Source organism: Kogia breviceps, chromosome 1 (assembly GCF_026419965.1).
Source record: "Kogia breviceps isolate mKogBre1 chromosome 1, mKogBre1 haplotype 1, whole genome shotgun sequence".
Classification (NCBI taxonomy): Eukaryota; Metazoa; Chordata; class Mammalia; order Artiodactyla; family Physeteridae; genus Kogia; species Kogia breviceps.
In genome coordinates this window covers 191187062-191207847 of record NC_081310.1, presented here as the reverse complement: position 1 = coordinate 191207847, position 20786 = coordinate 191187062, and the positions used below count along the sequence as shown (strand labels likewise).

At 54.0% G+C, this 20786-nt stretch overlaps 1 protein-coding gene across 3 annotated transcripts in view; it reads left to right on the top strand.

The window, feature by feature from the left end:
• Nucleotides 1-20786, top strand: part of KAZN (kazrin, periplakin interacting protein) — a 1159438-nt gene that overhangs the window by 995069 nt on the left and 143583 nt on the right. Inside the window, exon 1 of one of the 3 annotated variants that reach the window (XM_059045410.2) lies at nt 4680-4772. The exons of the other annotated variants lie outside the window; for them this stretch is intronic. The gene's annotated coding sequence lies outside the window, so the exon portion shown is untranslated. Of the gene's footprint in view, nt 1-4679; nt 4773-20786 lie in introns of those variants that run through there. 3 annotated transcript variants of the gene reach the window in all.

Sequence of the window (20786 nt, the reverse complement as noted above, 5' to 3'; positions counted from 1 at the left end):
GGGGAGATTTGTCACGCAGCAGTAGATAACTAATACACTTGCTCTCACTACTAGCAACACACACCAAACATACCCCCACAACCATCATGAGAAGGATTAAAAAGACTCACTCAACCATGGCAGGCAGAGCTGGGAAGGCCCTCCTCACATCTGCTAACCCAGCCCTTCATTTTGTTTTTGCCAGTGAGGGCGCTTAGTTGCAGAGACAGAATGACCCTTTTCCACAGTCACACACAAGCTAGGGGATTGCTACCGAGGTCTCCAGACTCCAGGAACTCATGAGGATGTTATACACAAAATGGTACAGATTCCTAAGAATCCACAGTTGCTACCTTGTCTTAGTGCCAGGTGTTTGAAAAGAGTGCTGTTGGCTGGAAGATCTCAGTAAAACCTCCTCTCCAAATACTACAAACACAGCCAAGCGGAAAAAAAAAAAAAAAAAAAAAACCTGAAAAATTCCAGTGGGCTCAAATATTCAATTTCAAGTAGATATCGAATATAGTGTTGTTCTTTAGTACAATGTTTCTGGTTTTGTTCCTTAAGCCAAATATATCTTGTCATGTCACTTGCTCCTGTGATCTAAAGGAAGTTCCCCTGGCAATGAAGGCACACTGTGAATGGGAGCTGCACTGATCCCTTGTGTCCCAGCCTCCTTTTTGTTTCCTTTGGTGGCGCTGTATTGGCCTGAGGTCAGGGTCATGGGGATACCATCTGGCCTCAGAGCTGAGAACTAGAGCAGCCTCCCAACCCTCGGGCTGGGTCGCCCACCCCCACCTCGAATTCTCACTATGCCTTTGCTCCTTCTGAGTTGTCAGGAGGACTGGATGGGGCCAGTTCCTGCATCCTTTCCCCACACCCAAATCCTCCCTTCCCGCTGCCTTGCAGAGGCCGGACACAATGTACGCCGGAGAAGGCCGGTGGCCACATCCCAGGCCCAGCTGTCTCCAACATCAATTCTCAGCATCCCCCAGGGAGGCCGGGTAGATCTTCTGGGAATAGGACCAGCTACATAATTTGCGGATCTCAATGCAAAATGAACATGTGAGGCCCTTAGTTCAAAAATAATTAAGAATTTCAAGGCAACGACATTAACCCCAGCGTAGGGCCCTTCTGCAAGGCTGCACGTTCAGAAGCCAACCTGGGCTTGGAGTCTCCGATAAAAACCACCCTGGAGCTGCCATTCCTAGAGGGCCCGCCCAAGCTGCTGAGGGCAAAAAATGGGCTGTCGCTTCCCGGCTGTTGCATCTCCTGTTGCAGAGCTGAGCAGAAACATCTCGTAGGCCCAGGGTGTCCTCAGAATCAGAAACATACCTCGAGGAGGAAAGACCTCCGACCCAAGGCAGATGGTTTTCTGGAAGGCTGCAGGCTGCTGCTGTCAGAGGTCTGCCTGCTAGCCGAGCTGTGGACAGAGTGGGAGGGAGACAGAGAGGCTGAAGCCAAATGGGGAGGCCTAGGCAGTCTGAAAACCCCAGAAAGCAAGGGCAGGTGTGCCCAACTGCCATGTGAATTCCTGGCCCTGAGTGTGGGGAAAACACACACACACACACACACACACACACACACACACACACACACACACACATACACACACACACACAGAGCCAGGCCAAACTTGGCAGAGAAAGGAGAGCAGCAGAATTTCCCCAGGGCTGGGGGCTTGAGAAACAGCTTGGATCATTGAAACGTCAGTAGAAAACACGTGCAGACTCCTGAGAGATTGCAGAGGGGAACAACAGGCCAAATAGAAACTTCTAGACATATTTCCTTTGTTGTTCTCTCTCTTCCCTCTCCTCTTTCTTCTTAGGTTTTAAAAACTTGCCAACATTTCAAATTTAGACTTCACATAAAAATTCATATTCCTGGCTTCCCTGGTGGCACAGTGGTTGAGAATCTGCCTGCCAATGCAGGGGACACGGGTTTGAGCCCTGGTCTGGGAAGATCCCACATGCCAAGGAGCAGCAACTAAGCCCGTGAGCCACAACTACTGAGCCTGTGCTCTAGAGCCCGCGAGCCACAATCACTGAAGACTGTGCACCTAGAGTCCGTGCTCCACAACAAGAGAAGCCACCGCAAGAAGCCTGTGCACCGCAACAAAGAGTAGCCCCTGCTCGCTGTAACTGGAGAAAGCCTGCATGCAGCAATGAAAACCCAACACAGCCAAAACTAACTAAATAAATATTTTTAAAAAATTCATATTCCTAGTAGCTCCAAAGAAAAATCCAGAACCTCTAGTAACACTAGAGCCAAGTTCCTGTATGACAGCAATCTACTGCCTCCGCTACAGGGGCTGGTGGCCTCTTGTTTGCCGCAATCCCCATGACTGCTAAGGTCTCCCTGACGTTGAATCCAAGTGGCAGGTGCTACATATTTGTGCTTGCGCTGCTGTTTTCTCGTTATGGAGTTAACGAGAAAGTGAACGTTTCTATCAAAAGTGGCAAACTAGGAGGCTGACCAAGAGTTCCGTGTACTTCAAGAAATATGGGAAAGAGCATGTTTCTTTGCGGAAGCGAAGAGCCTCCCTACAAGTTTAACACACAAAGAATTTCTAAGTAAAAAGAATACGACCTAAATGCCCTGCGAAACAGACCACAGCAGTCCCAGCACTGCCCACCTCCCTCAGTCGTGTGTGTCCCTGTTGCATCCCTGAAGGCATCCAAAACAGAGTCTCCTGGACCAGATGTCGCCAGAATGCAAGGGCACTCCCAGCTGCTTCTCCCATGAGGGCTCAGAGCGATCTTTCTTTTGTTCTGTTCTGATGGTTTTCCCAGCAAAGGCAGAGGACTTGGGGGATTCCTAGCACCTCCTGTCACTTGGCATGGGGTCAGTTTCCTTCTCCCAGAGCTGTGTGGGTGTTTAACCCTATATGGGTGGTTTTCTTCCCAAGCTGCGAGCACCACCAGTGTTTGACATACCCGTCAGCCCTCCACTGGGCAGTTGCGGGGGGTGGGGGGAGTCCAGTTCGACAGGGGGAGGGGGTCTGAGGCAGCCCTGTGGCCTTCCACGGCTGGGCTAGTGTCCCAGTCATTGGGAGGGCAAGGACGGTAGGGGTGGGGTAGAACCTGGGAAGGCCATGGTGGATGCTGGCCAGGCCATAGTGGTTGCTCAGACGCAGGGCTCCTCGCCCACAGTCAGGAAAGTGACCTGCAGGTTTTAGAGGTTGGTGGGGTGGGGGGAAGTAATCTGGTTCCCACCAATGGTTGGAGAGCCATATGCCAGTACCTAGGGGTTCCCAGAGCTCAGGTCTGGGCCAGTGGGAGCCATAGGTGACTGCGCCAGGCCTAGAAGGGGTGGGGTGCGTGCTGCCTGGAAGAGGAAACTGAGGACACCACGGAAAGTGTGTGATTCCTTATCTAGCCACGTAGCCTCGCCTTCCCATGTCTACCACGGGGGGAAACCGGACCTGCCTCCCAGGGCTGCGGGGAGATAATTAGTCCTTCTAAAGAACATCGTAATCCCCAAATCAAAGGGGGTTCAGAGGTGCAAACTCACTTTACAGCGAGCTCTGTCAGCCACGGGAGCAGCCGCTGCAGTGGGTGGGCTCTGATTTGCAGACCCTCCAAGGAGCCAACTCCTCGAGGGCTTGAGTGGCCTAATAACTGCTCCACCCACCCACTGGGGGCGCCCAGCTCCTGACCTCCCCTGGGAACCACCTCACCTGCCACGTGGCTGCCCAGAGGGGTGCTCAGAAGTAGCACTGAGGATGGACAGGGTGGGAATTCCTGATGCCTGCCCCCCATTTTATAGATGGGGAAGCTGAGACGGAGGAAGTGCCCCGCACCAGTTTACAACTTCCTCATAGGTATGGACCATATATCAGTTTTGCTCCCCACCGGCCCAGCCATTGCGCTCAGTACTGTACGCACTTAAAGAAGGACTGGTCACACAGTACAGGTGATGACGGAGATGTCCCAGAGCTCCCACCCCTTTTCCTGCCTGCTCTTTCCGCCCTCTCCCGGCCACTTGCTGGGGCTTCAGCTCTTTGGCAGGCTGTCCCAAGGGTATCAGAAGAGTAGAGAGACACATGCAAACTGGGGTACCAGGCAGCTGCCCCTTGATGCACACACTTGCGTCTTTCAAAGACCTGGGTTCAGGCCTGTCACTCCCGACCCCTGTGACACTGGCCATCTTTCTAACCCTGAGTTTCTCCAGGAATGACCATGCTGGGGATGCACCGAGCGGCCAGGGCCGGGCTTACAAAGGGGCGACGCGGCCCTCCCCCGGGCCTTGGGGCGAGTCCGGGCGCCGCGGAGGGGCCGGGGGCGGGGCCGGGGGCGGGGCGAGCGGCGGCCTTCGCCAGCCCGGAAGGAGCGGGAGGAGGAGCCGCGCGAGTGAGAGTCGTTCCCACGTGAGAGGCTCGGCGGCCGAATTCTTCGTGTGCGGCGGCCGCGGACCTCCCGGCGTCCGGCGACACGGAGGGACCAGGTCCGGCGCGCGCGCGCGGGCGGGCGGCGGGGCCGGCGCTCGGCTGCGCCCCGATGCGGCGGCGACCCCGGGGGCTGTGAGCCCGGCGCCCGCCGTCGGAGCCCCCCGCGCCGCCGCGGGCAGCGCCCCTCGGGCACGCGGCATGCGGGCGGCCGACTCTGGCACCTGGGAGCGCGTCCGCCAGCTCGCGGCTCAGGGCGAGCCGGCGCCTTCCTGCGGGGCGGGGGCTGGGCCGGCGCGCCCCCCGGGACCGGCAGCCTGCGAGCCGGGTGCGGACGCGGCGGGGCCCGGCGATCGGCCCCGCGCCGGGGCGCCCTCCGTTCGAGCGGATGGCGACTGCAGCCAGCCTGGTAGGTGCGAGCCGGGAGGGGAGGGCGGAGCGGCCGCAGGCTGGGGGAGGGCCGGGGCCGGGCGCGCGGGGGCGCTCCCGGCCGGGATCGGGCCGCCGCTTGTGGCAAAGTTCTCGCCGCGCCCTTGACCCAGAGCACCGGACGGGGTGCAGGGGGAGACGCGTGGGACGCGGAGTTAGTCTTCAGCATGAGGGCAGGGGTTGTGGGGCTCCGCGGCTTTCCGGTGAGAGCCCCCTAGAGAGTTGCAGAGGGAGGTCAAGGCCAAGGCTGAAGGAGCTGTGCGATCCCGCGGCGCTTGGAGACCCAGGTTTGGGCCATTTCCCGCGCCTGATCTGGGAAGCGTGGGAAAGGGGCCAGCCTCGCGTGAAGTTGGGGAAGCCCCCTGTGACCGCACCTGTAACCCACCTGGCAGCCCCATAAAGTGCCGAGGGGAGCGCTGCCTTCCCGCCACCCCGCGTAGAGGAAAGTGAGGGCTCGCATTTGCTAGGAGCGAAGAGGTTTCTCGTACACTTGAACGACTAAGGCAGAAAGAGAAATCGCCGCGGAGGAGACACACATGCAGTGGTCTAATTGTGCATGGTTGGCTAATCCGCCCCAAGCGGAGACCAAGCGGAGAGCCCCGTCTGAGTGTTAAAATGTTCCGAGTGGATGCGCCCGTTCCATTCCGTTCCGGTCTCAGCTGGTCCCTCCCCGCTCAAGTTAGGTCATGGAGGGTGGGGCACAGGAACCCCTGGATCCTCAAGATTCCACAGTAGGAAGGTGGAAGGGCTTCCGAGAAGGGTCTGTCATCATCAGTTTCAAGTTTGAATACTTTTTCCAGGAAAAATGGAGGGGGGGGAACCACATGATTATTCTTTATTTCTTGAACACCCAATGTGTTCCAGTAATTTACATGAGGTGTCTTAAAATCTTATCACCACGCTGGCAGTGAGGCTGTGTTATCTCCAGGAAGATGAGGTCAGAAAAGGCCGGAGTTTAAGGGACTTGCCCAAGCCCCAAAGCCCTGAAGCCACGGTACTGGAATTTCAAATTTTGTCTGTGTATTGACACCAGAATGCCTCTCCCAGGCAGGAAGCTTACCAACTGGGAAACACCAGGCTTATTTACCTAATAATTATTTCTTTCCTATGAGAAAAAAGCCAACTGCCAGGCTCCCTAATTCCAGACTGCCTGTATTGGTTTCCCCAGGAGATGGAATCCTGGGCATCAGAGTTCTAGCCACAGGGGCTGGGACCACCAACCAGCTGTCTCTGATTAGCTGAGCTGCCACTGGTGTCCTGGAACAACTGAGGTCTTGGGTCACCAAGGGTCTGGAAGGAGCTTGAGTCCCTGGGTGGTTGGCTTAGGGGCTGGATCTGCGGGAGATAGTCCCACCTCCTCCCCTGTTGCACAGAGCAGTTAGAGACCAAGACAGCTTGGTGTGAAACAGAGCAAAGATGCAAAGAAGAAGCAAATGGGAGGGCTTGGGCAAGTTGCTTGATCTTTTTGAGACCCAGTTTACCCATCTGTAAAGTGGAGATATTAATAATCTCAACTAACATTTTGATCATTCAAAAACTCATGTCTGGATGAATGGATAAAGAAGATGTGGCACATGTATACAATGCAATATTGCTCAGCCATAAAAAGAAACAAAACTGAGTTATTTGTAGTGAGGTGGATGGACCTAGAGTGTGTCATACAGAGTGAAGTAAGTCAGAAAGAGAAAAACAAATACCGTATGCTAACACATATATATGGAATCTAAAAGAAAGTGGTTATGCAGAACCTAGGGGCAGGACAGGAATAAAGACGCAGATGTAGAGAACGGACACGGGGAGGGGGAAGGGTAAGCTGGGACGAAGTGAGAGAGTGGCAGGGACTTATATACCCTACCGAATGTAAAATAGCTAGTGGGAAGCAGCCGCATAGCACAGGGAGATCAGCTCGGTGCTTTGTGACCACCTAGAGGGCTGGGATAGGGAGGGTGGGAGGGAGACACAAGAGGGAGGAGATACCGGGATGTATGTGTATGTATAATAGCTGTTTCACTTTGTTATAAAGCAGAAACGCACACAGCAATGTAAAAATATTATACTCCAATAAAGATGTTAAAAAAAAAAAAAAGCTCAGGTCTGCCAAGCACCTTGCCTGGGTCATAGTTGATGCTCATGAATGCAAGTCGTCAGCTTTACCTGTGGGGCACCTGTCAGTGGCCCCATTGACTCAGTTTCCCATTAGGATGTGATGCTGTCTGCTCCATCTCCACCCTCCTGAACTGTGTTGAGATGACATTTGCCTTGTCTTTAAAAGACTCCAGTGATCCAAGGCTGACTGTTGGGCCAGTGGAGGCTGTTATTATGTACACAGGTAGAAGAGGGCTGGGCAGAGATAAATAGGTTTACTTTATGTCTATATAGACTCCACTTGTGTATTCATAATAACAATATCCTAATGACATGGTGTAGCTGAGAAATGCCTGTCTCTGAGGTCTGGGGTTGGTTCTTACTCCAGTGGCCTTCTTGGAGTCCCTTTAGGGCAGAGAGCGGTGGAAATCTCCTTTCCTGATCTACAGATGGCATCACTGGTGTGAAACAGGACCAAGCCAGCAGCAGAACAAGGAAGTTCTGAGTTCTCTCTACCCTACCACCCTTCACCCTCTTTTGGCGTCTGGTTCTTAAAGACCAAATGTAGTTTCTGAGAAGGTCTGTGGCGGCTGGCATTGAGGACAGCGTGTCGTGGACACAGGTGCTCAAAACCATGAGCTGTCGTGAGGGGCTTTCCTCTGGGAGGCCAATGGGAACTCTTCGCGCTTGGAAGCGCAAGCTGAAATTATTGCTGAAATAAACATTTTAGCCAGGCTGTGAGGTGATTCACCCCAGGATCTTAGCACCTTAGTCCCCGGCCTAATGTGATGCTTGGTTTAAGGAGCTGCAAGAGTGCTCTTTTGGGTGACAGTCTGGAAATTGGCACTTTCAGGGGTTTGGGGAAGGGGAAAGAGAGATGCTTGCCTCGTGGGTTGGGGGCTTGGCACCTTGACGTTGCTCGTGGGGGATGTCCTGGTATCGGCAGGGTGACAGACCCTGTGCCCGTGACAGCTCCGGCCTCCAGGGTGGGGCTGCTTCTAGCGGAGGTTACCATTTGCGCCTGGACTAGGGAACAGAGCAGGAGATGCAGAAATTAGACACGGTGTCTGTCTGCACCTGCTCCTGCCCCAAACCTGTTTGACCTTGAGAAACTCCGTTAACTCAGTTTCCCTGTGGGCGTGGTGGGACTGACTCCACTGCAGGAGAGATTCTTCCAGAGCCCCCGCAGAGTGTTCAGGTGATCGCTGAGCCTCCTGAGACTGAGAACATGAATGATTTCCTCTTTGATTGTCCCTTCATTCAGTTACATTTCTTGAGCATCTACTCCCGCCAGGCACTGTTGTAGCTGCCAGGGATGTAGCAGCAACGAGACAACTGCAGCCCTTGTTTCCATGGAGCTTATATTCTGTGGGAGGAGATTTCCAGTAGGCAAATACACACAGGATATGTCAGGGGATGGATGGTAAATGCTATGTGCAAAAAAAAAAAAAAAAAAAAAAAGCCAGGTGAGGGGTTAGCGTGATGGGAGCGGGTGCTTTTTAGTATTTAGGTAGGTGTCAGAGGAGAATGAGGTGAGGTATGTATGTGGGTGCTGAGTCCCTAAGGCAAGAGGATATTGCCGGTCGGCTAAAGGAACCAAGCCATCTTTTTTTTGGAAGTGTGACTTGTGGGATCTTAGTTCCCCGACCAGGGATCGAATCGAACCCAGGGCCCCAGCAGTGAGAGCACCGAGTTCAGACCACCGGACCGCCAGGGAATTCCCGACCAAGTCATTTTTTAAAAGTCGTTGGTAAATTAGTATCTTCGTAGACTGGGCATATCTAAAGCCTACCCAGACTACCTTGCTTATTAGTCATTTGAGTTCTTATCTCCTCTTGCCCCTTCCCCTCCCATGAAGTCCCCTGGAGGAGGGGACCAGACCTGTGTTTCTGTGTCCTGGCTTCCATCCTGTGGCCTCCCGGGGGCCAGGCTTGGTGCTAACCAAACTCAGAGCTTTGTCTTCCTCAGTCAGTCCTTCCGCACCCCGGGGGGGGGAGGTGCAATTGCCCATTTCATCCACAGATGGGGAAACTGGTGCTCAGAAAATTAGTAACTTGACTGAGATCACGCAGCTAGTAGGTATCACAGCCACGACTTGGTCCCAGATTGTAGACCTCAAAGCAGTGTGAAAAGACCTTGTCTTGATCTTAAGAAAGTAGACTCACATTAAGTATCTGGTCCATTTTTCCTTTAAATTTTTATCTCTTAAAAAAAAAGTTTGTCCTCTCCTTGATATTCCTTGGTTTAAGCAACTCAAGCATTTGCTTATCTTTGTGCCTTTAGCAATTTCCTCACTAGGTCGGCTTTGAGTTATCCCTTCTGTAAAGGATTTCTGCTGGGTTGGTGTGAGGTTGAATCTCCCGGTTAGAATCGGGGATGCTCTTAGAAAGTCACCCACTAGGACCACGAGGGTCTAGTGTGAGCCTCCTCAGTAATGGGGTGGGACAGAGATAATTGGGGTCTTGGCTATTCTGGACAATCAGGAAGGAAAGTCACTACACTTGAATATATTTCCAATTGGTTTCCCTTGGGAGGTTTCCTGTGGCCCAGCCCCCTCCACCCTGTGTGACTGCTCACAAAGGGGGACTGCAAGTTCCTTCTGCCAGGGCAGTGAGTGCAGGACACCAGGTTCGGAATCAAACACAACCTGGTTTGAATTCACCAGCTCTACTGCTTACTACCTGTGTGTCCCCAAGCATGTTAGTTAATGTCCCGAGCCTCAGTTTACCCATCTCTAAAATGGGATCATATTACCCACCTCAGAGTCGTTGGACAGGCATCTGTATGGTTAGCATCCTTCATACCCATGGGGCCTGCTGCCTACCTATGCCGTAAGGGGGGGGGAAATTCCCATTTATCCAGAGTCCAAAGGACTTGAGTGTGTATGTGTATAAAATTTTTTAAATATTTGAAGTTTGAAATATTGGGATTTGATGAGACAGGTGGTTTTGAAGGAGTGCTAGCCTTCCAAGTCATCAGAAAGGCCTTCTGAGTCATCAGGAAATTTCCAGAATGCTGTTTATGTTTTGTGTAATCTTCCAACTTAGTCAACTGGATGATTTGCTAGAACCCTCCAGCCATTGGGGCGGGGGGGAAGAAGAGTTTACTCCCTTTTCAATCATCTCAAGAGCTACAGGGCACGCGTAGCCCAAGGAAAGTAGCAAGCACGCCCCAGCTCTAGCCTTTCTCACCTGTGACACAGCCAGTTGGCAAAAGTGGAAAATCAGGCACATTGGCGTGTGTACAGATTTTGGCGCCAGCAGATAAGCATATCGAGTGTGTCATTAAAGCTGTCCAGAGTGGTCACCATGGGGCCCCTGTGTTTGCTGTGAGTCACCAAGGGCTATAAACACTCCAGAGAGGATGGCAAGCCGTGGTTACAAGGTGTGCGCGTGCAGGTGTGTGCAGTTATTTTTTGTGAATTTACTCTCCGTAAGCGCATCTCGTGTTGAGCACATCAGATGAGTGCCTGTCCAGGGGGGGAAGAGGCAGGGTTGCCTCCTGTTCACACAGACCACCCCTTCTGTTCCCCTTGGGCTAGCCACCCTGAAGGTGGGGACTTCCAGTTTTCTCTTGTCTGCCGTTTGGATGCCTTCAAGAGAAGCCAGTTAGAAGACACTGGTTGTGGCAGTTCCTCAGAGCCCCCACCAAATGGCATTAGCCCAGCAGGTGCTGTCGCAGCCCCAGATTTGGAAGAAATTGACAGCCAGAAAGGTATGACAGGTATGTGAGTCCCGCCTGGTGTCCTGGCCCTGAACTGCCAAGCCTGGGCTAAGGAGAAGGGGAGTTGGTGGATTCAGCGGTGGCGAACGTCTGATTGCGTCGCGCTGGGCGTTGGGGACCTCTTCGGGAACACCCACCACCCGGTGGCCAATCTGCAGGTGCCGACAGCTTCGTCTCTTGTCGCCGCCCGGATTTGGAGGCTGGCTTGGTCTCCCAACTAGTTTGGGCTGTAACTTTATCACAGGCATTGTGTTCAGTACCTTTTAATTGTACAGAAGCTTCAGAAAGCTTTCCCCGGGGGCCTGGAGAGAAGTAAAAACAACAGCTGCTAGTTCCTGGATGCTTTACTCCCTCACCTTACGGCTCAGCCTTGCCGGTGCACTCCTAACTCTGAAGTCCTGTGCTCCCCGGGGCAGGGAAGAATCTGTATTTCTTTTGGGTAAGGTCCTATTAATGAGGAAGAATCACTCACTGAGGGCCGCCCAGGAGCCAAGCGCTTTGTTACCTGCCTTCCTGTTCATCTCTCCCGACCCCTGTAAGGCAGCTGGCATTCTCCCCATCTTACTGGACAGACAGTTGAGGCTTAACGAGGTCACACAGGTTATAGTAAAGCGACTTTTCCAAGCTGCCGTGCTAGCTGCTCGCCCCACTCCTTCTTCATTCATTAACTGATGGTTCCCCGAGAGCCAGTGGGGCGCCAGGCAGAGGCTGTGATGCCCAGGGTCATGGGGTTTTCTCATCTTTGGCACTCTGTCATCCAGTCAGCCAGGGACAGTTGGGAGGGCGGGCCCCTGGGGCCCAGAGCTGCTCCCTTGGCTCCAGCAGACTTACCGCATGCCTCTGGCCCAGCCAGAATCCAGAGAGGCTGGCTGGCCCATGATGGAAGATTCGACCCTGGCCATTTGGGAACCTGGAACGCAGAGCCCTGAGAGGGAAACCTTGGCAGGGATGGAGTCGATTCAGTCCCTCTCCAAAGCGAGGGAACTGAGGCCCAGCGCAAGGGAGGGACCATACTGCAAGGTGTCATGTGGAGTAGTTTCCAGGGTCAAATGTGAAAACTTACAAAGGCACTTCGATGTCTTGGCAAAGCTGGGCGTTCTCTCTCTTCACCCTCTTCCCTAGCTCCCTCCTGCCTTTTGAAGGGGGGGGGCCTCAGACTTTGGGGGTCACAGCGGTCTGCGGTGATTGCTCGTGTGCAAATTCTCAGGCTCCACCTTGAGGTTTTGACTCTGTAGGTCTGGGGAAGGGCCCTGGAATCTGTATTTTTATCAAGTGCCCTGGGTGATTTTGATGCAGATCGATCTGTGATTTCCACAGATCAGACTTTGAGAACCTCTGCTATTCACCTTTCTGGGGCTGGTTAATTTTAGAGTAAGGAGCAAGGGAGGCCTCGTACTCTGGCTTACCCCCTGCACCCTGACATAATCCTTAGCAGCATTCTTTTCCCTCCCACAGGTGACCCAAAGTGGAGATGAGGTACATGGACATCCTAGTTAAATCCTACTTCTTCCTTTTCTAATCCAATTCTCCGCCCCCATCTCTCCCTGCCCTGCTCAGCCCCCGACCCCACTCATATTCTCAGAATCTATTAGAGGCACATGCATTTCTGTCTTGTGCTCTCACAAGACAGTGCGCTGTGGTAAGAAAGCAGCCAGAGCCGGGCTTTGTCTTTGCTCGGATGTCCTGCTCTGCGCCCCAGGCCGCCGCTAGCATTCACTCACCCTTTCACTCAATCAGTATTCCTTCCTGAGCTCCTCAGAGGGGCCAGGTCCTGGGCTGGGGTGCTGAGGAGTCAGAGGAGACCACACCCTTGACCGTTCTGATTCTTCAGACTTGGTACCAAACCGACCAGCCCAGGCCGCCCCCTCCCTGCCCCACTTGGATCCCTTTTGTTGGTGGTTTGAATGCTGTGCCCGTGGCAGACGTGGTCAGCTGAGTGGCCAGTCTCTGCTTCCTCTTGGCCTCTCTCGCCGCATCCACAGTACAGCCGGGAGCCACGGGGACTGTTTCCGTCACTTTATGTACCCTGCGGACTTTCTCAGCTCCTTCGTGGTGGGAAGCCCAGGGGCGTGGGTGGCTTACCAGAAAGGAGACTTCCATCCCTGGCATTCCCTGTGGGCTCCTTCCTCCTGGGCTCTGGAGTGGACGTGGATGCCCGCCCAAGCTGCACTGCCTTCTTCGGTGTGGATAGAAACGGCCGCCCTGGGTGGAGTCTCTCCTCTCTTTGGTACCCTGGGAGAGACCGGGGACACCCCTTTTTACAGAAGGGGAAACGGAGGCCCAGTGTGATCTCTTTGGGCCAGAGCTGTCTGATAGAAGTCTCTGCCTGTGCTGTCCTATACGGCAGCTATTGTATTTAAAATGTAGCTAGTATGACCACAAAACTGAATCTCAAATTTTATTTGAAAGGCCACATGTGGCCAGTGGCTACTGTATCAGCTGGTGCAGCCAGCCCTGAGTCAGGGCTTGACACCACACATGTGTCTGTGGCCCATCGCAGCTCATGAGGCCTGTGGTATGTTTTTCCACTGTGCTCGTCTAAGGCTGCTGTGCTTCTCCATGTGGTCTCTGGACTGCCTGGGTCAAAATCACTCAGAGCTTGTGTGGTTTTTAAGTTCCTGGACCCTCTCCCGGACCTGGACAGTCAAATATCTGCAGTGGTCCCAGGAATCTGCATTTTAAACTCATCACCTCCACCCCCAGGTGATTCTGACCTTCTCTGAAGTTTGAGAACCACGGGCTCTAGCATGTTCCATCTCAACTCCTGGCGGTCTTCCCAGCCTCCAGTAGCGCCTCGGTACCTTTCTGCCTTTGTCCCCCACCCCAACCCCTACCACCCCACTTCATGCACCAGGCCAGGGGCTCTCAAGTTAGGGTGCCAAGACCAGCCAATCAGCCTCACCTGAGAACTTGTTAGGAACGCAAAATTCTCAGCCTGCCCCACACCTGCAGGATCAGAAACTGGGGGTGATCCCCGCCATCTGGGTCTTAACAGACCCCTCAAGGTGATGCTGATGCAGCTTCAGCTTGGAACCAATCACCGAGCAAGACTGCTCTAGGAAGCTCCTTCCACTTAAATTTTTCCCCCAAACCTTTTCTGTCTTCCCCTCCCCCTCCCCTTCCCCCCTGTACCCTGGCCTGTCCTCTCGCCAGCTGCCAAGAGCTGCCGAGACCCTTCCACGCCCAGGGCCTGCTGGGAGTGTGGCGAGATGATCCCTGCACCTTTCACAAGGGCCTTCGGGGGTCCGGGCCTTACCCAAGGGGTGGCCGTCACGGGGATGTTACGGGGAGGCAAGCAGAGGCACCCTCACCCGCATCCTCTCTCCCAGCATCCCAGGTGGTGGCCGCCTGCCCACCCTGTGCCAGAAGAGCAGAGGGCCAGATGGGCCCATTTCCCTGGGGCCCCTTCTTGGGGCAGGGCCCCTGCTGTGTCCCCTGGCACCCGTCAGGCCGGAGGAAGCTGGCACGGCTCACAGCTGGGCTCGACAGACAGCACTTGTCTATTTCCTGTCTTCGCAGTGTTTACAGAAAGCAGGGGAGCTGGAGGCCTGATCAGACGTGACCGTGCTACTTATCCGCTGTGGGACCTTCCTTGTGCAGGTCATTCCCCTCTGAACCCCAGTCTCCTGTTCCGTGAAATGAGATCTGTAGTGCCAGCCTGGCTTAGCTCCCAGATTTGTGGTTGCTTTTTACCCGAGCCCTTGGCTCTAGAAGTGCTTTGCACACTCAGAGGCACCTCACGAAGGTGGTTGGTACCACCTCAGTGCTGGTGAGGGCAGACCTGTGCCTCGGGGAACCGACTCTCCTGCTTAGCTTGGAACTTTCCTGGTTTCAGCACTGAAAGTCCCACATCCTGGGAAGCCCCACAGGCCCAGGCAAAACAGGACAGTTGGTCTCCCTGTCTGTACCCCAGTGGCTTCCAGACCCTCGGCTTTGCCAGCCACACTCAGCTGCTTTTGCCACATGGAAAGTGAGCCCCGCCCCGCCCCTGCCCTCCCAGAAGTTAAGGCATCACCTACCTGACTCCTGACCCCCTCTACCTTTGCTGATCGCGTTGACCTTATGGCCCCGCCCTCACTTCCAGCTCATTTACGTCTCTGGGCATCGACCGATGGCCTGAATGACCCACCACCCAGATTTCAACCGAGCGTGTCTTTATTAAATCACATCTGTCATTTGTTTACTTATTCGCTCACTGGATAAATACTCATCAGACCCCGACTGGGTGCCTGGTGCTGACAAGCTGAGCCACGCCAGCTCTGCCCTCGTGGCGCTTACATATTCTGGAGGGGTTTTCTGTCTAGAACGCCTAACTGGAACCAGAAGGACACCCTTCCTCAACCTCTCCCTGGATCCAACAAAGCTCCTGGTTCGTCCACCTGGCACGTGTTGAGTACCTGCTCGGCCTGGGTGTGGTGCTGGGAGCCGTGAACAATGTCAGCCGCTGTCCTGGCTCCTGTTAAGGGGCCCAGGGTCTCCTGACTGTCCCGTGAACCAGCCAGCTCGTTCCCACCCCTCAGCTCTTCTTCTCTTATGGCTCCACCCCGTACAAAGTCCAGACTCCATCCTGTCCTGGCCCCGTGCCCCCTTCTGCACAGCCTTTCTCGCTCATTCCAGCCCCTCTGTGCACAGTCCTGCCTTGCCGTGGCGCCTCATCTGCAGACCAGGTCCTGCAGGAGCATTTCTTTTTTTTTTTTGTGGTACGCGGGCCTCTCACTGTTGTGGCCTCTCCCGTTGCGGAGCACAGGCTCCGGACGTGCAGGCCCAGCGGCCACGGCTCACGGGCCCAGCCGCTCCGCGGCACGTGGGATCTTCCCGGACCGGGGCACGAACCCGCGTCCCCTGCATCGGCAGGTGGACTCTCAACCACCGTGCCACCGGAGAAGCCCAGGAGCATTTCTTGAGCGTTACGTGGGGCCTTCCTCCTGAACTGGACCCGCGGAGGGGGCGGGGGCCACAGGGCACCTACACATCTGCCTCCCTCCGTATGCCTGGAGCACACGGTAGGCTTTCAGGAAACGCTCCGAGCGGGAGGAAACACGCAGACGTGAATTTCTCAGCTGGAAGAGCCGTAGGAGACATAGAATCTGGCAGATGTATTGGCGCAGCTTTGGAGGAGCCTCACCTGGCAGGCAGGGCAGCACCTGGAGAAAACCTGCAGCCCCACCAGTAATGGTTGGGGTTTGGAGGGGTCAGTAAATACATCCCTCTTTCCTTCTGGAATTTGGGACCCGCCAAAAGATAGAGACAGAAGTGGGACAGATAGAGCATGTGGCTTGGGCGCTGCTGGCCCCGCTCCCCTGCACGGGACCCCGTTCTCAGGCCCGGCAGCCACAGGCCTGGATCCGATGACCTAAGATAATGAGTCCATTGGGTTTTACTCCTGGCCCTCGTCCTTTGTGTCACCTGGTCATTGTATCTCCATAAGCAAGTGGACAGTTTACCTTTCAGTTTCCAGAATCTATGAGCCTGGTAGAGCCCCCGAAGTTCTTTTGTTCATTTATTCTGCAAATAATTATGGTGCACTTGTCTGGACCAGAATCCTTCTTAAGTATCAGGGATATAGTCGTAGATAAAACAGTCCTGCCCCAAACGTAGTCCTCCCCTCGTCATGCTTAAAGTCAAGGATATTTTCAGAAAATTAGACACCAAAAGCTCTTTCTGTGTTTCCATTGTCATTGAAAACTTCCTGAAATGCCCTTTTGCTTCCCCAGCTTGGTCAGCAGGGCAGACAGAGCCTGGACGACTCCCTTTTTGGAATTAGGCTTCTGCAGACCTTTCGGGTTCTAACTCAGAAGCTGAGCATCTTAGGACAGGTGGTTGTACTGAACCTACAACTCCGCCTGCCCACATGTAAGAAAACAAGAAGCCATTGCGTCAGGGAGTCTCTTCATCGTTTGCTTCTTTGTCCTCAAACCTAAGCCAGAATCCTAGTTAACTGGGCCTTACAGCTAGCTGGGACCTGGCTAGAGGAGGTTTGATTGTGTGTTTGGGCAGCTGCAGGGGTGTTTGAGATGACCAGCAGCTCCTCTCCCTTCTCTTCCTGCTGGGCTCTTGGTGTCGGCCTCAGTGACTTCCCCCAAAGGCCATGTGTCCCTGTGTGACCGTCTCCCCAAGGTGACTGGGCTTCTGTCTGCGGCCAGCCCTGATGACCGTGGGCCAGAGCCCCACCCTCTTGCTGTCACCAAGCCAGCTCCTCCCTCCTGCTTCCTGGGCTGACTTGCTGGGTCTGTTCTCTGGGTTCTTTTCAGAGACTTACTGTTTGCCAGGTGGACAAACCAGTGTTCTGAGTAGTTGTGCACTTAGAGGCACCCTAGCTTCTCCCCCACTCCCATGTCACTGAAACACTGTAAGGGTCTCGTCACTTACGTACACCCGTGAAAATCATGCAGGGGAGCCTGATCTAAGCACTCCTGCTTTGCAGGGTTGCCTGCGTTAAACAACCAAAATAAATTAGGTACATTAATCACCTCGTTTTCCGTATGGAGTAACCGAGGCACGGGGAGGTTAAGAAACTTGCCCCAGGCCGTAGAGCCAAGAAGCAGAAGAGGTAAGATTCGACTCACGAGTCCAGCTGGAGTCCACAGTAGCCACCACTCTCCCGTGCCTGCTGCAGCAGACTGCAGCATCACTTGTGTCCGTCCTGAACTGTGGCAGAGTCTGAAGTGAGGGAATAACAAAGGGACTCTGTCCCTGAAGGTGCTAGACACGCCCCTTCTGTCCAGGCCCAGCCCTGGTGGGGAGCTCCTTGTGGCTGCCTCCCTGGGCTGGGCGGGGTCCTTGTAAAGTGTGAGGGTCATGGGGCAGCTCTGCAAAGTCCAGCCAGAAGCTCAGCTGTGGTGTGCTCCCAACATCGCTGACACAGCCTGTCTTTCCCAGCGCTGCGGGTTTCCTGCTTCTCTTGACATTAACATGTTAAAGATAACAGAGGTCATGGGAGGGTTTGGCTACTCTCTCTGTCCAGCCTGTGAGATACGGAGGCATGATCACCAGCACTCAGGGTGGCATCTGAGGCTCAGAGAGTTTCATGCTTAGGGCTCGATAACTATTTGTTAAAGAAAAAAAACTAGCTTTGTATTGTTTGCACTTCTCAGTTTCCTACTACCTGCCCAGAGAGTCATGTAGTTACAGGAGTATTTGAGTTCAAATGATAGAAACACTACTGGAACTGACTCGTAGAAAGGGAAATCAGTAGCTCCCCATAACTGAATTGATCCGAGGTAGGTCAAGCTTCAAGCATAGCTGCATCCAGGGGCTCAGATGATGTCATCTCCCAGCTTTCCTTTCATCTGTTTGGGCTTTATCCTTTCCAGTGGCAAAAATGACCCCTAACAAGTCTAAGCAACATTTATCTTTCTTGGATTCCAGGGTAGAGAGTCCGTTATTCCCAGTATTTCTAGCAAAAATCCCAGGACTGACTCTCATTGGCTTAGCTTTAATTATGCAACAGCTCTGAGCCAATCACTTCGTCCAGTAGCCAGGAATGCACTGATTGGCAGGCCCAGATCATGTGCCCTTCCTTAGACTAGGTTGGGGTAGGGGTTGTGAGCTTCCAGGGAAACGCACTGGCTGATGGTGGGGTATTAGACAAAGGAAGGTCAGGGAGAGTATTCATCCTGAGGAATGGAAGCTGGCAGGCAGATGTACAAGCTGTTCTCTGCAGAATGTGAGCTGATTCCTTCAGCCAGTGTGTTTGTGTGTGCCCCTCGCTCACTAGGTGTTGTGAGATTCAAAGGAAAGCCTTAGATGTAGATGCTACCAGTTAATTATTTTGCAGATTTTCTTGAGCACCTGCCACGGGCCAGGCCCTGTTCTAGACCCCTGTGGAGGAGCTAGGCTTTCTCTTTCGTCAGTTGGTCCTTCTGTCTCCCCTTTTCCTTCCTTCTCGATCTTCAAGAAGCAGCTGGACTCTTGCTGTCTCTCACATTCCTTCATAGTCTCCTGGGCATAAGTCATCACGACCCCTCCTTTCTCTCCCTCCCATCCCTCTGTTTAAGCTTTTTCTTTTTTTTTTTTCAAATCACACCTGTCCCAGATGGGCTTGCAGGAGGACCCCTGGACCGTTGGCTTCCTGAGTATGGGGCCTGGGAGGGCTTGATTTGAGCACCCCCCACACAGTGTGCCTGCTTCGCTGAGGGCCAGCATAAACGCGTGCTGTGACGGCCCCCTCGCCAGCCTCCTGCCATGTCCCTGGTATTGCTGAGGAGTGCACTGAGGTCAGCGGCAGCAGCGAGGGCTTTGGGCCCTCCAGACAGCATCTGGCTTCTCTCAGCCTCCCCATAGGAGTCAGATTTTCTGGGCTGCATCGCTTGGCCATCTCCCTGGAGAGCACTGACTGCTTCCCTCTGGAGATGACCTGAATTCGTAGCATACGGAGCAGGCAGATGCTACCTTCTCACAGCAGGGTAGGGAGTGGGCAGCCTGGGAAGCTAAGAATTTAGCAGAAGGGCACGGTTGGCCTGCCTCTGCACCTGGTGTTGTTTGGGGCTTAGGTGTGGGCTCCCCGTTTCATTTCCTATCAGCCCCAGGAGGAGAGCGAGCCTTCACACTAAGACAAGTCCCCAGACCTGGAGCCCTAAATGTAGGGACGTTGGAGACTGTGTACCAAGGGCTCAGGGCCAAGGAGCCAGACTGCCTGGGTGCAGGTCGTCCCCAGCTCCTTAACCCCCCTGAGCCTCAGTCTCTCCATCTGTAAATTGGGGGCGCTATTCCTGTCTAGTAGGGTTTTGTGGGGATTAAATGAGATGGCCCATGCACAGGGCTTTGCACGGTGCTTGGCACATAGTAGGTGCTCAGGAAACATCATTTTTATTAGCCTAATACCAAATGGGCACTGGAGCAATACAAGGCTCACCGGAGAGAGGCCAGTTTGCACAAGTCCAGGGTCAGTGATCCTCAGGAGATAAAGTCTTTGGAGCAAATGAGTCTTGTCGAGGAGACATTTTTGGAGATGGCATCTGCTAGCGCTTCACTCCCCAACTCAGAGGCAGCTGTCAGAGACTTACAACTTGTGAGAAGCCCACACCGGGGTCTTTAGGGACACTGCTTCATCTTCCCAAGCCTCGGCTTCCTCATTTTGGAATGGGAATGAGGGAAGCCACCCGGCAGGGCCTGGTATACAGTGGGTACTTAATAAGTGGAGTGGTGGCTTTATTAATACGTCGTCTCAAATGGGTTGCAAATAATAAAATGATGTTTGGGAAGCGTGGGGTCTGGTTGGTGTGGGCAGTACTGGAGGTGCCTTTCCATGGAGAGGGGGGTGTGTGGGGGAGGGCGTGTGCCCACCGGGCACTCTTCTGCCTGTTGGGATATTGAGTCTTGGCCATGACTGAGCTTTTACTTTGTTCTCCATGGCATACGGTCCCCATCCGGGCACTGTGCCTAGCGGTGATGAAGGGAGGTACGTGGTTGGGGGGTGGGGAGCAGAGGCCTTGGGGAAGGCCTAGGGCTTCATCCCCTCACAGCATCAGGACTGCCAGGTTCAATGGCAGTGGCCCCAGAGAGGGCCCTGCCTTCCGCTGCAGGGTTCCCTGCCAGGGGTGTGCTAGTGTTTCAGAGCTTACACGGTGGCGCTCAAGTCAAAGGAGGGCTGCTTATAAAGACGCAAAGGCAACCTCAAGAAGTCCAAGGCCAGCCACGTGGGGTCTGGCACCAATGCTGGGAGCCTGGAGCAGTGCCCTCTCGCTCCATCCCGCCCCCTAGGAATTTCCAAGGATTCTCCCTAACTGCCTGCCTCGCTTTACTGCTCTGCCAGGGCGTCTGCTCTTGCGTGACCTTTCAATCTCTGAAATGCCTGGGAGACAGAGAATCTGATTGGTCCCTGCCTCATCAATAGTTTGCAAGACCCTGGGTCAGGTGACTAATCAATCAGCTGCGTCTGTCAGGGTGGGCGGGCTACCTGTATGCTGTATGGAGCTGCTTCCTTCTTGGGCTGTGGGAAAGTGGTTAACTTAGGGAGACAGACGGACCCATCGAGTCCGGGACAGGTGTTCCTCCTGAGCTGGCTCCCCTGCAGGGACTGGAAACGTACTTCCTCTCTGGCAGCTCTTACAGTCTTTGATTTGTTTTAAGCATTCACTCACTGTTACATTGAGCCCCAAATTGATCTCTTTGTAGCATCCACCCTTGGCCCGTGTCCTACCATTTGAGGATCTTACACGCTAAATCTATTTCCTTGACATGCTAA